This window comes from Ostrea edulis, chromosome 4, assembly GCF_947568905.1.
Source record: "Ostrea edulis chromosome 4, xbOstEdul1.1, whole genome shotgun sequence".
Lineage (NCBI taxonomy): Eukaryota > Metazoa > Mollusca > Bivalvia > Ostreida > Ostreidae > Ostrea > Ostrea edulis.
In genome coordinates this window covers 57,640,927-57,647,712 of record NC_079167.1, presented here as the reverse complement: position 1 = coordinate 57,647,712, position 6,786 = coordinate 57,640,927, and the positions used below count along the sequence as shown (strand labels likewise).

Genomic DNA, 6,786 nt, shown 5'->3' with positions numbered 1-6,786 from the left:
GAGTGATCTGTTCCTAAAGAGAACTGTAGAATGATTTTTGAAGTTTTTTATTTTAATGTTTTTCTTTTGCTTCATTTGTGGTTTCTTTTTTATGCAATGCAGCTTTAGTAAGTAAAGCTTGCAGTTTAAATTACATAATTTTATGGATTATAGAAACATTACTTACTTATTGATCGATTGTTTTGTAAATTCCATATTGGGATAAGAAGTCCTTATGGCGAAAATAGTTTGGGTGATTTCTTTATGCATAACTTTAAAGGGATATTTTATTCTAGTTCCCTATCCTGGTTAGTGTATATAAGGTCATAAAGAGTCGTTTTACATTGATATAAGGGTTGCCAACGTGCATATACAGACGTATGTTTATGACGTAGATCTGCAAAGTTTCTTTTTCGAGTGACCAAAATTGAAAGGATGCAATCTAGATATTATGTTATCATTGAACAGGCGTGTAAGGTTTATGCTAAATCTGTTTGTACAGTATGTAGATTAAAGAATGCATTTTGCGTAGTAGTATGTTTTAACTTTTTCATGATTATAAAAGTGCATTATATTGCCCTAAGTAAAAATGCATTTTTCGAGAAATTTCAAATTTTTATTAAAGAATGAAAATAGATTAATGATAATTGTAGTTTCTCTTTAATTCATATATACACAAGAAAGCAAGTAACTGGTATTTAAAAGAATGATGACAAAATGCCCACTCAATCTTTACTTCACCTATACCATGGCTTAAGCGGTCTTTTCTGATCGATCTACAGTCTTCTGCGTTTCCACATTTTTGACTTCTTCTTCAGAACCACTTGGTTAATTTTAACCAAACTTCGTTCCAAAAGTATCTGCATAAAGAAGATCCAAGGTTGTTCAACTCAAAGAGAGAGAGAGAGAGAGAGAGAGAGAGAGAGAGAGAGAGATAGAGAGAGTAATATGCAAGCATCCCCTTGTAATGTAAATTCAAGTTTTCATCCTAGCCATCTGCGTACAGCGTAGTGTAGACTCAAGGTAATACAAAACTTAAAAAACCCTCCCCCAAGGTTAGTTGAGGTTTAAGGTATACAAAGAAAATCTACAAATCTTTTCTTCTCAAGACATAACTTCACAATTCGACAAATAAAGATTAAAATTTATTAGATTTACATTGGAAATACATGGTACAGGGGAATTAGAACCACAAGGGACAGAGATTGTCTGTATAACATGCAATCATCCAGATGTAATGTAGATTCAAGTTCACACCCTGACCCAAGATTAAGAGTAACGTTGGGACAACAATAGGGGTTCAAAGTATGAGTATCTCTGTAGGCGCAGAGTGATTCGTGTGTGCGGTGTGGCCCACGAGCCTCTTGCCTCTAAAACGAACTCCATTTTAGTGTTGCTGAATACATATTACAATACCACACTAAGGAATAACGTCGACATCACAAGCAGCCACGTCTATATTCCGTTGTTGTTACAGTTTGATGACCTGCAAGCAAGGAGAGTTGTCATCATGATATTTTCAAAAAATCAAATATAAATCTAATGTAGATATGTTTATTCCTTTCATTTTTAGTATATATAGTGCTGATAAGACGTATTTACGCGAGTTATTGTATTTGTCTGCACACTGTTGAATACCTACAGATATCAAAAATATTCATTTAATGCGTGTAAGTATCGTATGGTACACGGTGTACCGGTAATATATTTATCAACAGATGGAACGGCGGAAAAAGATACTATACTTGGATAGTACAACAAAGCTACTTTGCAAGCCATGTAAGTGCATTTAGTGATGATGCAAAATCTGCACTTTTGAATGTAATGAAGTGAATATTTTCTAAGAAGATATCCCTATTCTGCGAAAGACTTAAGTTTATCACCCCAATGTGCACAGCATATGTATGTATGGACCCTCTTCTTTTGGAAGAATTGACACTATGTTCCTATAAATATTTTCTCTTATGTCCTGTTTCCAAGACAAGCTGAAAGAAGAGATAGTCTTTTGAAATATCTTCAAAGGCCACCTCGCAAGTACAAGACAAGCGAGTCATCGAGAGGAACGTTATCTCGCAGAGCGAGATGTTGCGTCAACTAATGACAACGGAAGTTTTCATGGACTGCTGAACAAAGCTCTCCTTAGGAGAAAATTTCCGTTTGGAAGGTTATACACTTCTTCTTAATCAGGAAGATAAAACATGGGTACAGTGTGCAAATTATTCAGATCTTGTGCATAAATAAAATAACGGATCGATTGTATGTTTGGTTTAATATTTGATTGGGTAAAAAATCCATCCAATATATTACAAGCTTCTGGTACAGCGAGCCACAATACCATATGTGTTTCGCCGGGAGAATGAAAGAATGCATGCATTGTTAAGGTTTACACTCCATATTGATTGTTTTCTAATAATACTTTGTATATTTTTGTGCTACCTCCAAAGAAATGTAAAGGATGATACATGATAGAATGTCCTATTTGCCCATCAAAATCTTATTTCGTGCTTTGTTTCAAAGTATTTCTATTTGTGCAAGAATTCTGATGCAATACAGTTGATCAAAATAAAGTAAAATTCATAAATATGGCACTTTGACATCATTTTCGGTATTTTGACTTAAATTGGGTATTTTCCACACAATTTTTCGTTTTTCTTCTTGAAAGCATCGAGAGTAGGCTTGGACAAAATTAGTATTTATGCTATAGATTTATCCATGAGTGGTAAAACAAATGCTTGTTTATAACTGAGCTATATGTTTTGTATAGGAAAACCGTTCACAAAACATTAAACATTTTTAATTTGAGTAAAACTGAGAAATTGTATCACTTGTCATGGTATGACTGTACATGTATATCATGTGGATTTGAAAAGGAACATGATCTCTTTTGTAAGGTATAAGAAAATTTAGGTTTTTCTTTATAGCTTCAATTTTTTTTTTAGTTTTACAGGGACCAGAGAGGCTGTAATGATACAAGACCATTACAAAAATTGAATTTATATTAACATTGATTTGATTTATATACAAATGAATGCAACCTGAAATTTATATTTGCTTGAAGTTGTATCCCATCATACATATGCTGCAAAAAATATATTTATATGATAAAAAAACGGAAGAGAAAATGGGCATACTATCACATTGACTTGTCGTCTTTTTTAATTTATTGGGTTGGTGCTTCTGTATTTACCAGTAAATTGAAAAATTACAATTTGATACACTGATACTTTTGGTGCATTGGTTTCTGTGGACGTAAAGACGAGAATGGAGTTCCAATAAACGTATAATACTGAATTGTGAACAATTTACATGTCTGAATGAAAGCTTAAACAAATATCATTCAGATCCACTAGGTTGGTGTTTTCTTTGTTAAATGTCGGTCCTTTGTCGGGGATCGGAGCCTTTGATACTTGACATCACTTGATGCGTTCGAAAAATAATTTTTCTATGTAGTCGCCATATTGATACCAATTACCCATAAGGCAAAGTTACCATTGCTTTTTTGAAAGTATAATTCACTCAGTTAAGTCCATTACATTCACCAACGATCAAGTTTGGTTGGGTTGAGGGGTGGTGATCGAATGTGTAGAATTACATTTCAACCTGAAATTAAATATGATATCATGGCAATCCCAAATAGTTATACAATTAAATATGATAAAGTGGAAATCCCAAATAGGCATACAATTAGATGTATTATAATGACAATACCAAATAGTCATACAATTAAATTTAATATGATAATCCAAAATAGTGATACAATTAAATGTAAATATGATAATCCAAAATAGTCGTGCAATTAGATATAAATATGAAAATCTCAAATAGTTATACAATTAGATTTGATGTCACGACAATCCCAAATAGTCAAACAATTAGATTTGATGTCACGAGAATCCCAAATAGTCATACAATTAGATTTGATGTCACGACAATCCCAAATAGCCATACAATTAATTTGATGTCACGAGAATCCTAAATATTTATACAATTAGAAAATCCCAAATAGTCATACAATTAGATTTGATGTCACAAGAATCCCAAAAAGTCATACAATTAGATGTAATTTTATGACAATCCCAACTAATCATACACATGGTAAATGAAAGAACTTTCTTTTTGCATCATTTGTCTATCAGGGCTTATAGTCAATGAAGATGTATAGTCGTAAATACTTACATGGTAGCCGACATGTACACGTATATAAATGAATATCCAAGTCTTACAAAAAAACTATACCTTAATAATCTCAGACGTGTTGTGTATGTCAGTCATTGGATAAACTGTACCTTTATTGGAATAGGTCCGTTATATCCTTACAATATGTCAAATCAGAGAGAAACCCCAGTATTTTATATGTGGCCAATACAAAAGAAGAATTGAACTCGGACAGAGGGAATCTTTCTTCAGTTTAATCAAATAGTTTCTTTGTTACTTACTGTGCAATAGCCATAGATGATGAAAGCTACACTGGTTTTTTTTTTTTTTTTGTTCACTGAAAAACGTTAACGTGTGAGGAAACACATTTGTTTGTGAGAAAATATACAATATACTTTCGAATGTATTCAGCGAACAGTTTTATTCAATTGTTACTTCATACTGCATATCAGGAGTTTGTCGTTGCAATCGTACCAAGAAAGTTAACTCTTGGTTGCGCTTTTCCCGACACTGCATAATATTTTAGTATGCGATTTTTAATATTTTTGTCTTTTTTTTAATTCATGAAATACCTTATAAAATTTGAATGGGCGTTTCGTCTGAATGTCATTGCCTTCTCTGTCGATAATATCTTTATTAAATGAAAGAAAGCACATTGTTTTTCATTGGTCCAGATGACATTTTTATAGAGTTTGCGAAATGCTTTTCACAAAATGCCAACGTAAATCAAGAAATCTGAATCACTACTATAAAAAAAAAATCGAATGATCGATGCTGCGTTTCCACCAAACATATGAAATTCCGTAACAATTCATCCGATATGAAAAATTATTAATCTGGGCCGAACAATGAGTGTTAACGTGATCGCAACATGTATTGGAAATAAAACCGTTTTCAGGGTCATCGGACAAATAGCGGTACCCGACTGTAACACTTCAAAGCAATACTTTACTGCGGGTGTAACAAGTGCTCTAGGTATTTATTACCTCTGATATTAGGGCGATTTTCTTTTACTTGCAACGATTGAGAAATTGGAAGGATATTGATAGCAGGATATCGGCTTGGTACAGCATGCGGAGAGGACGACAATCTAAGGTTTAAAGAAAAGAAAAACAATACCCAGGGCATGGGTGTGTGAAAGCATAAAGTGAAAAGAGAAAATTGTCTATATTCTCAGGTGACAATGCTGGCCAGGTATGGTGATTTCCTGTGTGAGGGACCGGACCTGCAAACAATTATTGACTTGTCACGAGGTCTACTTGTGATATAGACTTGGTATATATAGGTATTGGTTGACCGAGGTCGTAGGCTTTGGTCAATGAATATCTGACCAGGTCCGTATAGTCACGAGCTGATCAAATCAAAAGTCGATATATGCTTTGTTGGATTATTATGGAGTTTACAAGTTTTCAAAACATTTTTCTTCTTCCTCCATCAAATAAAGATATGTGTATTATGACATTTCAAAACTTAGAAACTGCATGTAACAGTAATAAAATGCATTTTCAGATTTAAAAACAAAATTCCATTGTAGTAGATAGCGATTTGACTACAATTGGTAATGCTTGGCAAAGACATGGAAGGCATTGAATTTATACTTTAAAACATGCGATTTGATTGGTCGATAAAAATGGCAGCAAATCTATGGTTGGTCAAGAGGGAAATCCCGAATAAACCTCCCAAATAAAGATCGTCTGCGCCGATCAGAGAGCATCAAAATTCCTTATGCCTGATGTTTTATAAGAATCTGATTAAATTACATGTTTATTTAGGGTTTGTTTTTGTTTTTTAAACACAAGGTTGTATCTATGATTTCCAAAAAGTTGGATATCCACAAAATATACATATTTCATCGATTTGCATAGGCTTTCCGTAAAGGTAGAATATGAAAATTATATATATGACTCAATTTTGAAATTCTAGTTTCTTTGATATCAGAATAATTTGGAACCCCCCCCCCCCAATGAATAAATAAATGAAAATTAAAAATACATATACATGTATATGGTTTCATCCTCTTCAACATTATTCAAGCAGAATTCGCAACGTTTACTTATTTCAGTGCGTCTTACAATATCAAAGTTATAAATACTCAATATCAGTTTTGACGACGTGGATTTCATTATCAACAATATGACATGGGCTTTCAACAGTCTTATATACATTGCGAAAAAAAACAATGTTATTACTGCTTCCATTATTTTGGCATATTGTGGTTAATAGTGTTGAGAGCACTATTTTAAATAGTAAGTAATGAAAGCCTTAGGTTATTTAAATGAGATTTAATACTTATGTGTTGTTTGAACGAGTTTCTTTAGTAAAACAAGAAGTACATATTGATTATATTAATCAACAGCCAATGATCGAGGTTTTAACTTTTAGATGACATTTAGACATGATAAATTAACGGAGTGCTTTTTGTCTATCAGGGCTTAAAGTCCATGAAGATGTATAGTCATATATACTTACCAAGTCAACGTACATGTATATATCCAATTAAGTCCTATAAAAAAATCTATACCATTTAATACCCTTTTATCTCATACGTTTGATGTATTTCACCCATTGGATAAACTATTCCTTTATAGCCATATAGGTCCGTTAAATATCTTTACAATATGTCAAATCAGAGAGAAAACCCAGTATTTTATA

The 6,786-nt window shown here is 32.8% G+C and overlaps 1 long non-coding RNA gene across 2 annotated transcripts; it reads right to left on the bottom strand.

Annotated features, from left to right (window-relative positions):
- Positions 1-1,111: 1,111 nt before the first annotated feature.
- LOC125669818 (uncharacterized) lies at positions 1,112-6,786 on the bottom strand. 2 transcript variants are annotated; one of them, XR_007368029.2, is made up of 3 exons: positions 6,604-6,767; positions 3,469-3,579; positions 1,112-1,465 (listed from the first exon to the last, which is right to left on the bottom strand). It is a non-coding gene; the product is annotated as an uncharacterized LOC125669818 (long non-coding RNA). The 2 variants fall into 2 exon arrangements; XR_008802501.1 differs by having other exon boundaries at positions 1,112-3,579; positions 6,604-6,786.